The sequence below is a fragment of the Strix aluco genome, chromosome 1, assembly GCF_031877795.1.
Source record: "Strix aluco isolate bStrAlu1 chromosome 1, bStrAlu1.hap1, whole genome shotgun sequence".
Lineage (NCBI taxonomy): Eukaryota > Metazoa > Chordata > Aves > Strigiformes > Strigidae > Strix > Strix aluco.
This window is the reverse complement of record NC_133931.1, coordinates 10,035,054-10,049,496: the sequence shown is the minus strand read 5'-3', so window position 1 is coordinate 10,049,496 and position 14,443 is coordinate 10,035,054.

Below are 14,443 nucleotides of genomic sequence, written 5' to 3'. Positions count from 1 at the left end.
CTTGCAAAACTTCAGTAATTAACTGGTTTAGAGACTTCTTGCTGCGCTACAAAACATATCTCTTTGTGCACTGGCTTTCAATTTTAACGTTTGCTCAGAGATCCCTGCCAATTTTATTACTAGTCCGCTCCTTCCTACATGAGCAGTCAAGGAGGTTTACTTTTGAGATCAGCATCCCTGCTGGCAATGTCGCATGAGGAAAAGCACCGAGCCCCCTTCATCCAGCAGCAAACCATGTGCTCTTACATTACACGAGAAATGTTGCCACTTTTTCCACTGTTCATTCAGTGAAATACAGCAGAAACTGTGTTCTAACAGGTTTAACGACATGTTTGTATATTTATTAAGCAAATAGCACCTCTTGACGTTACGAAAAGGTTGAGGCATTAGAAACTGCCTTGACAAGAAGCACTTGACCCTTGGTGGTAACTACAGGCTGTACCAATGTGCAGGAGGCTGTGCACATTTAATTTTCATCTGGTTTTATGTTTCTTTATAGTTTTTTTTAAATAGGAAAAAAAAATCCAAAGCATTTCCTTTTTTGCGTCTCATTTTCATTCATTCTCCCTTGTTGCAATGGCAATAAAGGGGAATTTTTTCACAGTCCTCTTTTTCTCCCCTGTTTTTTTTTTTTTTTTCTGAGGTGGCATGTGAAAAGAGGAAACCAAACACATGTTCAAACAATTTTTTTAACCAGATCTGCTCAAAATATGCTGTATAGAAATATAATCATTAAAGAGAACTAAGGAAAACAGCTGTCACCTAAAGATGTCCCCATGGTGTGGGTGTAGCTGCTGGCTTCAGCTTTTGCCAGAGATACATGGAAACTCCAGGTAACATTCAGAGGCAACTATACGTTGATTTATACACCACAAACGCCAGTAATAATGAAATGCTGCTGTGTGGGGAAAAGGCTGAAATTTGAATTTCTGAGTCTTTCTGCATTGTTCTCTGTCGGTTTCCAGGCCGTCAGTTATGCTGAAAGGGCTGGCTTGGAGGACACCTTGGATGTGCTTTGAGCATCACACCAGGCTTGTTCTCCCTTTGTCACCAAAGTCTTCCCCAGCTTCCTTCTTCTGGGTGAAAAAGATGCCTCCTCAGTGTGTTGTCTTTGGTTTGTTGCAGAAAATTTAAATGACAAACACAACACATGATTTCCAGACATTAATAAACACTATGACAAACCCGCAGTTGATCACCAGATTGGTTTAGCAATTATGAGATTTTTTTTAAAAAAGAAATGTAAGCGTCTCATGATCTGAGTCTTTGGAATTCATCTCAGCAATAATTTTAAGCACTTTTTACAAATGAAGAATAGACACATACATAAAAATTAGTGCTAAAATTTTTGTCAATCACTTATCACAAGGAGCTGAACATTTAAAGGTATGGATGGGTGCCATGATACTTGTCATAGACATGTGAGAGTCAACACTGTTATAAATGCTTCCGTCTTCATATGCTATAAGCACTGTATATTTGTATACAGCATATACTGTATACAAGAGCTGTTAGCCTAGAGAGCTTTAGTGGGGTCCAGAAAATGAAAGGCCACAGGAAAAAAATGTTATTTCTAATTCCACTTACAGCTTTTGGAAAAAGGTGATGACCATCATGGCAACATGTCTACAATGAGGAAGATAAACTCAAAGACAAATTTTTCCCCATGACTGTAATCCTTTAGGCCTAGACTTTTATGTGTATGAATATGTGTTGTCAAAAACCAAACCCTCAAATGCTGATGAAGAAACAGTACTGAGCAACAAAGCAGAAAGGTAAAATACAATCCTGTCCTGTCATGTCCCTGAAGTATGTAGATGAGAATGAGATGGCCCAGCAGGGGAGTAGTTGGCGGGGTTGCCTCCATTGGATCCAATGAGTCAGAAAGTGCTGTATCCCATGCTCAGAAGGGCTGCAGCTCCCGTTCGCCACTACCAATGCACCTGGGATCATCAGCAGAGAGGTCTGATGGCTCTTGTCGAGAAGAACATAGTGAACATAGTGCCCAGAGAAGCTGTGGCTGCCCCCTCCCTGGAAATGTTCAAAGCCAGGTTGGACAGGGCTTTGAGCAATTGGTCTAGTGGAAGGTGTCCCTGCCCATTGCAGGGGGGTTGGAACTAGGTGATCTTTAAGATCCCTTCCCACCCAAACCATTCTATGATTAGAGAAGAGACTCATTATTGTCAAAAAAGGACTGCAGCACTTCCCCGGAGGAGGAATGGGCTCTGCAGATGTCTTATTTCCATATTTCTCCCCATCACATCGCTGTTCTGCCTGGTTATGATCTGGTTATAGGCTTCTCCTTGAGAGAGGCTTCTTCAGCTCTTCTGTGGGAGGTGGTGGCTGCCTGCATTCCACCCTCACTTGCTGCAAGTCTCCCTGCAAGTGTTCGCCATCTGAAGCGCTCATCCTGGCTCAGTCAGGATATCTCACTTGTGCTCTGCCACACTATCATCGGAGGTTCCAAACACTGCAGTATTATGCTGACCACACATCTGTTTTAGGGCTACATAGCACGTCCATGGAGGAGGGTCATATGACCCCAAGCATGAATTAATCCTCTTTCTGAATGACTCTTCTTGGGTTAAACATTTTGCTTTCCTACCTTTTAATTGCATCACACACTGCCTCACTACCTCTGTGCTTCAGAAGGAGGTACCCATATCTCCTGGTGCTCAGGGCAGCCATGCAGTAGTGGTCATGTGTTGCTTCTCATACAAATGAGGGATTGTGACTTTTCGTCATATGTAGGTCAGATGAGTGATCTGCTGTTCAATCTTTGGTTGCTGGGTGACTAAAGGTCAGGGGTTTATAACCTCCTCCTAACACCCTAACACCTTCCAACCAGCCGCCTTCTGCCTGGGGCCCAGAGCATGCTCTGCCCCAGTGGTGCCCATGAAGTTTGGTGTGACTTGCCCCTTCTGATTCCTCTCCAGTCCTAGGAATCAGATTAAGTTGATAATGAAGATTCATTAAGCAGATTCATGGAAAATGCTGAGTTTGAGCTCCTATGATGACCTTGGTTGACTCATCCAGACTTCATTTAAACTGACAAACCCCAGGGCACTTCCAAACTGCTGTCCAGTTCTGTTTTGGCTTCATCCCAAACTGGAGCAGGACTCAGGGATGTGCACTGACCCCACTTCCCTAGTACACTGTCTCATACCTTCTGCTCAGAAAATACACAGCCTGAGTCTCTCTGGCTACATCTCTTATCTTGATGAACTGTGCCTCAAGTGGTGTCCATTTTCTTGTTGGGTACTTTATATTGGTTATGTTTGCACTGCCCGTAAGGACTGAATCTCAATTTGAAGCTCTGTGACTGAATTTCTCTGGGTGGTGAGCCCACGGTCTTCCCCAGACCAAAGCCTGAGTGAATGCCAATGTCTCATTGATGCAGGTGCTCAATAGAGTAGAATGTTTCAGTTGGAAGGGACCTACAATGATCATCTAGTCCAACTGCCTGATCACTTCAGGGCTGACCAAAAGTTAAAGCATGTTATTAAGGGCATTGTCCAAAAGCCTCTTAAACCAACAGGCTTGGGGCATCAACCACCTCTCTAGGAAGCCTGTTTCAGTGCTTGACAACCCTCTCTGTAAAGAAGGGTGGACCCCTCACTACAAGAAAAACATTGAGGTGCTGGAGTGTGTGCAAAGAAGGGCAATGAAGCTGTTGAAGGGTCTAGAGCACAAGTCTTATGAGGAGCAGCTGAGGGAACTGGTGTTGTTTAGTCTGGAGAAAAGAAGGCTCAGAGGAGACCTTATCGCTCTCTACAACTACTTGAAAGGGGGTTGTGGCGAGGTGGGTGTCGGTTTCTTCTCCCAAGTAGCAAGTGACAGGACGAGAGGAAACGGCCTCAAGTTGCGCCAGGGGAGGCTTAGATTGGATATTAGGAAAAATTTCTTCACTGAAAGGGTTATCAAGCACTGGAACAGGCTGCCCAGGGAAATGGTTGAGTCACTATCCCTGGAGGTATTTAAAAGACGTGTAGATGTGGCGCTTAGGGACATGGTTAGTGGTGAACTTGGCAGTGTTAGGTTTATGGTTGGACTCGATCTTGAGGGTCTTTTCCAACCTAAATGACTCTATGATTCTATGATTCTATGACACACTTCCTTATGTCAAGTCTAAACCTCCCCTGGTGCAGCTTTGAACCATTCCCACACGTTCCTCTTCCCTTGCCCTCCTCAGGAGGCTGTAGAGAGCAATGATGTCACCCCTTAGCCTCCTTTTCTCCAAGCTAGACAAACTGAAATTCCTTACCCGCTCCTCATAGGACATGTTTTCCAGTCCTTTCACCAGATTTGTGCCCTCCTCTGGATGCATTCAATGACCTTCACATCCTTCTTAAATTGTGGGGCCCAGAAATGCACACAGAAAAGTCAAATGCAACTTGGAGCCCTAAGCCAACACAGAGGCACAAACGTATGTGTGTCTCAACTCTCCATGTACAAATGGGGACAATCACAATTTATGGCTTTACAACACATGACTGGAATATGCTGCAGGTCACAGGTTGCACAGATGCTTCAGGGGTGGGATTTGTGAGGCCTAAGCGTGAGTTGTAAGGATGGGATGATATCTAATTTTTCTACCATTATGGCTCTAGTGGTCAAATTGGATTCTTCACTGTATAAGAAACTAGAGAAAATGTCATGCAAGGCAGACTGCATGACATCAGTTTTCCCTGTCTTGCTTCAACACTTGATATACATTCAATATGAAAGCTTGGTTTTGTCTCATAAAATGTACAAGAAGTTTAGAAGAAAATAACATTCTTGTCTGGGGGAGCTCCAAATTAAATGATTTCTAAAATGGGCCTGAAATCAAGAACCACTGCTGTTTGCTGTGTGAAAAAGGAGAGGAATATTAACTTCTGTGGGAGGAGTTGTACCTTAAAAAAAAAGTTGCTATTGAATGCAAAGCTGGTTTGGAAGGCTCAGATAATTGGAAACACATGTTCCTGGCTGCAGGCGTATAACACATAAACTGCAGAAGAAAAATAATAATAGAAAAGACATAGAGTATTTGAAAGTATAGCGAGAGAAGTCAACATTTTACAACTTGTTAATAGTGACTATACCTGAAATATTGTTTCACTTTACCATTAGCCTTAAGAACACAAATATATTTGTAGACTTTCCGGTGTACACCAACTTTACATCCCGGGTATGTTGGATGATAGTATTATATAAGGAGAATATTTTAGTAAACTATCTGAACAAAGATGACTCATAATGATACAGATGAATATTTTATTTTAAACACAAAATGTTGTGAATTACTTAGCACCTAAAAATAACACGCCCCCCTTTTAACTTTCTATGAACTATATTGACGTTGCAGGAGTTTCTAACTTCTTCATTACAGCAAACCATCCGTCTTTTGTAGTCTGTTAACGCCAATATCTCTTTTCAGGCCAAAGCTTTGAAACCAAAGCACACATAAACCCCCTCACACCCACACTCCCTTCAGTTTGCAGCTTTTTGTTCCGCCTCTCTCCCTTCTTGGGTAGTAAAAGTCACAGGAGGAAGAAAGGCTGTGAAAATCTGCACAGAAAAATGAAAATTCAAGGTATACTGTAGAATACTATATCTATACCATAGCCATACTGTAAGGGAGCATAGATCTGTCACTTAAAACTGGGTGGGCAGAGCTGTTGCAAACCCCCTCCCCCACCTTTGGCCACTAAGTTTCTTCCAATCCATGTTGGATATGAGGATATGTGTTTCTCTCTCCTTGAACCATCCCTGATTTTCCCTCCCTCTCTTTGCAGCAGTGGTGAGTTTTGTAGCTCTCAGATGGCAGTGCACTGGCCCACTTGTAGTCTAGGTCAGTCCTGGTCAGCTCTGGGCTGGCATATCCTATGTACCAAGGATGTCTCGGACAATTTTGGTCATTGAAACCTAGATTTGTCTGCATATATGCTGGCTTTCAAAGATGTGAAAGGCACATCTCTTTCTCAAAAGCTATTTCATTGTCAGATTTCAAGTTCTTCTAATGGAGTGAGGAAGTTCTGTGAACAAGGCTTCCACAGTGCTGTAACATGGGGGTGGGGAGAGGAGGTGGAAACAGAGCTTTCCCTTTAACTTCATCATCTCAAATGACTCAAGCTTTTAAACTTCCAGAAAGAAATAATTATTTAAAATAGATCAGCCTGAGACAGACAGCTAAGGTAGAAAATGTGGCATAGATAGACACAGTGTAGTGAACTAATTTACTCAGGGTTTTGATATGGTTGAGGCTATTTCAGTAATCGATGGTGCCTCCTGCAAAAGATTGTCATCTAAAGGCCACTGTAGTCAACACGAAACTTCTCCTCAGCTTCTGTGATCTTCAGGTCAGATTTCTGAATCAGCCAGTGCTGTGCCTTTCATGGGGAATACAACATATATGGTGCATCAAAAGCCAATTCTAACACTGCTTCACAGGATTAGCATAATCTTGCATTTCACATGTTTAATTTCCTCACATTGCTAATGTCACTCAGATTCTTTTCGTCATGGGCCACCTTAACTGTGTAGTTTAATGTTTTTTCTTCTGCTAGAAGCCAGGTAAATTATCTCATCTGTGAAAAGATGAAAGGATCCTTCAGAGGACAGACAGAAATAGATGTTGTACACTGTGGGATCTTGAAAAGCCTGCACAATGACCAGGGTATATTTTATTCCAGTAAGAGTAGAAACTTATTCCCACGCCTACAGGTGTTTTCCAGCTTTTCTGTGATGAGCTCCACATCTCAATAAAGAAATTGCCTCATGGGCACTTACCCTCCGAGTCATTGTGTAACATCCTTGTGGCAATTTACATTACATGGAAAACCATACTGAAAAAGCATTTGTGCCTCTTTTTAAGAGGTCTTTAGAGTAATATGGGTATTGACCTTCCTGTAAAAGTTGACCATGGTTTCTGCTTTTGCTGTTTATCTCATCTCTTCTTCCCTTGGCTCTTTTCCTCTCAAATGAAGTCCAGGACTAAAGCCAGAATACTGCAGGCACAGTGATCTCACCAGTGCGCTGTGGACCACAGCTAAGGAATCTCCATCTCAGTCCTTTTCTAGTGTGAAGCTTCAGTGTGACACGCAAAGTGCTAACAGGATCACAGATCATATTTAATAAGCAAAATAAAAGAAAGGCAAGTCAACACCCCCAGTGATTACTTAAGAGAGAGGTTTACAGCCAAGTATAACACCTCTCCCTGATGCATTCGGCTGTATTTTTCCAGGGTCATTTGCCTTGTTCTTGCAGAAATAACAGGATGGCACTGGGACCTGAACTCTGACTCTCTGCTGTTTCTGCTGTTCTGGATGCTGATGTTGCTCTTTCACAACAGCTGAGTTGGATCCAGATGGAAATGTGAGTTATCTTTTTTCTAAAGAAGAAACATTAACAAAACCCCTGACACTTTTATATAGTTAAGAAGTTGCTTCTGTCATTTGTTGGCATGATAGATTGTAGACTATTAACATAGTCTAATTGCTTACGGAAATACCAAATTATTTCTTGTTAAAGTAACAGATTCAACATCAAGCCTCATAATCCTCATTCATTTTAAATACATGATTTTCAGCACTTTCATGTAAAGAATGTGCAAAGAAAAGGACTTTTTTTTTCTTGGACTTTCAGAGATGGTCATGTTGGAAATTCCAAAATGGAATGATATGTAGACTTGACTGCCCAGGAAAAATATTTTAATACATGGAAATGTGTATAACTTCTGTGAACATTGTTCTCTTCCTACAGCAAAGGCAAATCTTTAAAGTCTGGTGTATTCTAAAAGGCTTCTTTAGGACCTGTCAGATATCTGCTCCTGTCATGCCATGTAGGACAATCTGGGATAAGAAAATACTGTGACAGTGATTAAAGGTAGAAATATATGTAGTAAAGGTAAAAATACATGTAAGAGGAAATTCCTATTAGCTGATGTCTATCTCAGCTCTCCAGCTGCTTAATGTCAACTTTTGTTGTCAGATTTTTAATATTTGTCTATATTTTCAAGAAGAGTTATTGAACCAGTCAAAACATGCATCCTCATGGTTGGCATAAAGCAAAAGTGGAAAACTGAATTGCTGGGAGCAATCCCATCAAAGCTTTTACATTTGGGACATTCTCTCTAATTGAGAGGCCTTTCATGATTTCATAATAATAATTAATAATATGAGGAGGGGTCATCTGAGCATTCTTGATCTAAGAAATGTGGTGACAACTGCCTTAGAAGAAGGTTACAGAAAACAGGAAAAAGGAAGGAAACCATGGGTAGCCTTTGCTTCAGATAACCTATGGCATAAATGACTGATTCCGTATCTGAGCTTTTCCTTTCTGGGAGCTCCTGATGCTCAAGAGGGGGTGTGCCACAAGGCATCAGGCGATGGCAGTGTTGACTCCAGAGCACTGGAGGAGGCTGGCCAGCACCCAGGAATCAGAAGCCTCTCAAGCATGCTGCATGCTGATAACGAGATGCAGTGGAGAAATTTTCCTCTCTTATGTCCATAGGTAAGAGAACACAATACGTGCTTTACTCACATAAGATGCTGTATCATTTTCTCAGCTTTTTCCTGAACTCAGTTTTAGAGCTGAAGCTTTTGGGAGGATTAAAGGGAACCATTTCCATGTAGTGAAATCTCTAGTTGTTCCAACATCAGTGAATGTTGGAGAGCCACTTTGCTGGAGTCAAGCATGCTGAGCAATACCTGATTTCAATACAAATCAAAGCACTCCTCAGTTCAAGTGAAAGAAGCAATGTTGTTTCTTCACATCACACTCGTTCTCTGAGGGTGTCTGGGTCATCTGTTGAGTGTACAGAGACATCTTCCCTCAGCCATCAGAGCTTCAGCAGCTGCTTATTGGTGTTCAGAAATGCAACCAAGGCCACAAAAAAGCAGGAGCCCATGTTGGGAGGGAGAACCAGAAAACTGAAATTACAAGCAGTTGGATCTTGGCCAGAAACACCAGCGCAAAACCCAAACTCTCCTAAAGAGCTGCTGAGAGCCTATGTGGCAGTCATGGGCAGGATGTTTGTTTTCCATATCCTCTAAGGGACGGCACATCCAGCCTAGTTTCCCATCTTAAAGCTGTGCTGGGACTTTTGTTGAGGACTGACTCAGAGGAAAGGGTGCCACTCGGTGAATCACTGCGTGACTTCCCCCAGCTGGGGGTTTTCCTTAGAGACCTTACAGCTCACTCTGGAGCTGCTCTGCCTGGTGGACAGGAGCTGCTGGGATGGCAGCACAAAGAGTGCTGCCGCAGGCAAGGCACCCTGCAAGCATACTTGTTGCCCAGGGCCTGCTCCGGCAAACACATACACATATGCTTAACTCTACACTTCTGAGGCATAATCCCATTAATTTAAATGGGATTATTCATGGTCTTAAATTCCTGCAGGATCAGCATTGAGGTCTGTTGCTGCAGCTGCTGGGGGCCACACAATTAACGGTGTAACAAGATTTTTGCTTATTCTATAACCTGCCTTGCTGAACATCAGCACTTGTTCATATTCTCAAGCGTCAAAAATGAGCCCTTCCTCAATTCAAAGGTCTCCTGAATTTTAACTTTGCTTCATCTTCTTTTACCTGCAAACCAGACTTTCCTAAACTGAACTCCTCTATGGTTTCTGCCTCTTCTTCATTGTCCCCAGGCTGCATGGAGGATTTTTTTGTCTACCACTACTCGTGGATCACCTTAACCGCCTTGATCAGTACAAGTACAGTGAGCCCCTCCCCTCTGCTTATCTTCTCTCAACAAGCATATTTCCTCCTACTTAACATCTTTCTGGTAATCTCCTCCATCCTGCTGGAGCAGACTGCCTCTTAAAAGAAATATTGTTTCCACTTGCCCTCAGATCGTTTTGGTCGTTGGATCCTACTGCCAGCCCAGGGGTAGTGAATCAATAAGTCTCTGAAGCTAGTGACTTTATTTGAATAAATAACTTAATAAATAAATTAATCAATAGTTGGCTTTTAAAGGCGCATGCACAGTGTATGTACATATAAGTACGTCTAACATATAGATTCAGGAGAGGCAGTATCTGAGGGAAAGTGGATTTCTTTTGTTTAACTGCATGTATTTTAACATTTTGGTTTTAGAAAAAAAATAAAAATTCTCCCACTGGAGACCTTTTATGCCAAGTTTGAGCCTGGAGCAACTTTTTATGGCTCAGTTGCAGTAACCCCTTGAATATAGGGGTTTATAATGGAAACTCTGACGAACCCTTAGCTAAAGCACTTCTAACAGATGTTTCTGTAATGAAAGGGCTGTGCAGAACAGGCAACAGAGAGCAAACTGTACTTTGTATTTTGCAAAGATTACAGATGATTGTGCACAATTTATAAAATGGTGGTGGCTTTAACCCAAAGTCGCAATGCTTACACCAGGCTGCACACCGTGTGCGTGCATACATTAACAACATAGCATTTCGGCAACGTAAGCAGCTGTTGAACATAAGTTGCTGCCTGCCTTGTACAGCTTTGAAAATACAGGCCACTTTTTGCTTTTCTGAACAGCAATGTGTCCATCTGGTAGTGGTAGTGGTGATAGGTATGCTTTCATTCAAGGTGTCCTGGAGATGAATGATCAGTCCTCCATTAAACAGCTGGCCTGAGTGGAAACCAAATGTAATCCTCCATAACTGAGAGGAGCTGATTTGGCCCCTTGGGCCTGTCTTGGCTCTCTCCCTATCCTGTGACATCTCCAGCAGACCTAGATGTGGCAGACTGGACCTCCTGGTCTCCTCCCCCGAAGGGTGGATGTGTGCAGGCTGAGTGCCTGGGCTGTGCTGCGCTGGCTTGTCCCTAGCTGGCTCGTGGGCTCTGTGGACAGTGCGGATTCCAGCAGGTTGGGAGGATCTGGGGATGAAATTGGGCAGTGACTCAGGGAGCTGTGTCCTCACATCACATTGCTAACCCCAGAGGCCCAGATGTCTTGGCCCACAGTCACTGAGATGTTGAAGTCTGTCTTAAAACAGAATTATTAAGAGAAAAAAAGAGCTCAAGCCTATAGCTTCACAAGAAAAGGAGGGTTTTTATCTAGAAATGTTACCAGAGGGTATTTTGGATTTTGTTTTAATTTCCCTGTCAGCGCTCATTAAGTAGAAATCAGAGTCACTGGACCATCATTTGAGGGTGTGTTTGATGGCGCTGCGGAGACCTTGACTGCCAGCTGTAAGCCATGAGACTTGCGGAGCCTTCATAGGCAGGATGCAAATGGCATTTATGTATGTCACACACATCAATTCATTCCAAATGCCTTCCTTTTTATGATCGTGTTTTGCCAGGCTGAATTCCTTTTGGGTGAGCAGCAGCGACAATGTGTAATTAACGTTCTCCTGGTTAATGCTCTGTTAATGCGCTATACCCAGAAAAATGCAGTCCCTGGGGCTGCATTCATCACTGCCTTGCAGGTAGTTTGGAGTGAAGTGTGAGAACTTCACTCTCCTCCATCAGTACAATGAGCAAAGGCATGTGGTGGTACTGAATGATTGAGATGAAACTATACTTACAACATTCTTCAGGAGGAAAAAAACCCCCCTTGATAGACTATCAATTCACTTTTGATATCGCTGCCATGTTATTTTTAGGGCTTAGTTCACATGAAAGCATGTGGGTTCAGGAGTGCTTGTTGGAGTAGGCTCCTCCCTGCCATCACATTTCATGCTGCAGTGGACCCAAAAGGACTCCAGCTACCCATTGCAATAAGCCACTCTACCCTTGCAGGGTAGCTTGTGGCATTAGGACATCATCCTCTAAGTTGAGACATCCATTTGTAAGTGTCTGGCCAAGTGCTTTTAACTTCTCAGTTATCCACTCCTTGGATATGGTTTGGCTGCAGCACTCTACACTTTTCATGAATTTATGGCTTTGCTTTTTGTTCAGCATGGTCCTGACACAAGTTGAAGCAATGGCCTTCTTTCCAAATGCCATCTTGGATGCACCAGAGCTGAAATGGTGCTCCAGCTGCCCCAGGTTCCCCGAGGAGAGCACAGCCTGTCCTGGAGCAGGACCTCCCTCATCGCCTGCCTGCCTCATGGCCATTGATTCCCTTGTGAGAAGCTCAACATTTTCACCAGCCTGCCGTTATCTTTCTGTGGTGGAGCTATCAAGAAGCAACAGATAGCTTTTTTCTGAGTGAGACCAGTAAATTTGTTGTAATGTATTCAAATGTGGGAAAGTTATGTTTATCTTAGCTGAGGGACAAATAATATGGTTGTAACCATAAGCACAGAGGAAAGGAAAACCGGAGAAGTGCTGTGCAGGAGCAGTCTCAGGAGAGCACTCTCTCAAGCTTACCCTTCATCAGTCACTGTGGCTTAAAAGGATAAACATTTTATGCCTTCCTTCGCCTACGCCACAGCCACCTCATCTGTTGGTAAATTTGGGCCTGTGCTTTGCTGTCCTTAACAGACCCCTAATAATCCTCCTCTGGAGGACCTGTTTTGATTTTTAAAGGAATTACATTCAGAGGGAATAAGCTGTAATCGAGAGTTCACTGCTTGCACTTAGGAACTGCTGATCTCTGATGTGCCTGCCAAAATTGACTTTGGGCAAGACACAGACACGCACATTTTAGTCGCCAAAAAAATCAATGGCTATTTTGAACTGAAACTTTCAGTAGCTCTGTTTCCGTAACTGAAAATGCAGATAGCCAAATTTAAGGTCACAAAAGTATTATGGTCATTAAAATACACTGACACTATATAAGTGCTATATATGTTATTTTAATGGGAAAGACTTGGCAGTGTATTCTACGTATTCTTTAAGTGAATGATAGTTACCTTCATCCTGAGTGATCAATACTAGGTCAAATCTGACCCATGGCAGTGAGTGACTTCCACTACTTACATATGAATATCATATTTAATTCACTCAGCACAATTGCTTTCCCCCACACTCAGTATTTTAACCTCCTTTGTCCACTGTCTGGCTTCTTGGCAGAAGGCTGTGCAGGTTGCCAGAAGGAGTCTGAGTGAACTCATCCATCCATTTGCTGGCCATTTGAAATGCTGGATGTCTTCCAGTTATTTATCTGTTCCTCTCACTGAGGCTCATGTATGAACAATAAATTAGCTGAGAGTGCACAGTGACATACTCTGAGACTTTATATTTATGTGTGCATATTTAAGAACATCCATAAAAAGATTAGGGTATTGCAGGAGTTGAGGGTGTGTTGCTCCATTCAGTCTATACCAAGGCGGTCTAAGGTGCAGAGTGGTGGGGAATCAAACCCTTTTAGTGCCCAACCTTTTAGAGCATGAGTGGTAATGATAGATTTTAATTAGCAACATCATCTTGGTTTGTGATACCATTATATTCAACAATTTATTGTATCAATGCAGTTCGTGGTAGCAGAGTGGCTATGAAAAATGAGGACCAAGGGTTAATTTCTGGATGCCTTTAAGTTGATGGCAGAACTCCTAATGACTACAAAGGGTGAAGATCTCACCTCAGTTTTCAGCTGGTATAAATTGACATACCTCCATATACTTCAATAAAATCAATGAAGCCCTGATGATTTATTGCGAGTGAGAATCCAGCCCTAAAGCTATTAAGGCCTGTGACTTATAAAGCTATAATTATGGAACCGTAATTCCATCAAGGGCTTCTGGCGATATCATGGACCAGAGTTAAGTGAATTGTGCAAATAATTGTAATGGTCTTGCAGTGCAGTGGAAATACCTCTCTCTCTAGATAGGACTCTTAGCACAAAGATATTAAAATATATTTTATCCACTCACAGCAATAATTGGAAAAGAAATATTAGATGCAGACTCGAGACTCCCAGGGCACTGAATGAAAACATGCATTTTGCATCAGCCACTCCAATACCATGGATGGTCCCCTGCACTGGCGTGATAACTCAAGGCATAAAATCTCCTTTTAAATCTGATTTTTATGTTAGTTATCATTATCCACCAGCTTGGATAGCAGGGCTCAAATTTCAAAGCTGGACGGATCCAGATAGCACATAGATGTTTGGACTTGTATAACCTAGAAATGTAAAGTAACACCTGTGTGTTCATGAAAATGTGCCTGAACGGCAGGATTGGATGGAGCCCAACACTGGGGAGGGGACAGCGTAGGTGTTTGGGATGCAGGAACGTAGATTGTGTATGATGGAACTGATAATCCACTCTCCTACCTCTTTTCAGCCTCTTTCTCCATTCTTTATAAATTCTTCATTCATTCTCCATTATAAATCTGTATCTGTATAATTAGTCTCCCAGTTAGGCAAAGGCATATACAAATACTCAATCATCATGTTCTTGCTTATATGAACTGGTCCTATAAAGATGTATGTGCACCAGTGGCTCTTCCTTCCTTTAAAAATCTGACTCTGCTTGTCTCTCTGCAGCCTTTTAGGTATCTGAAACTGCAAGGAAACCCATGTGTAATTAATCTTCATTAGGAAGATGCACCTGAATCACAACCCTGAATCTGAAACAGTCTGGGAC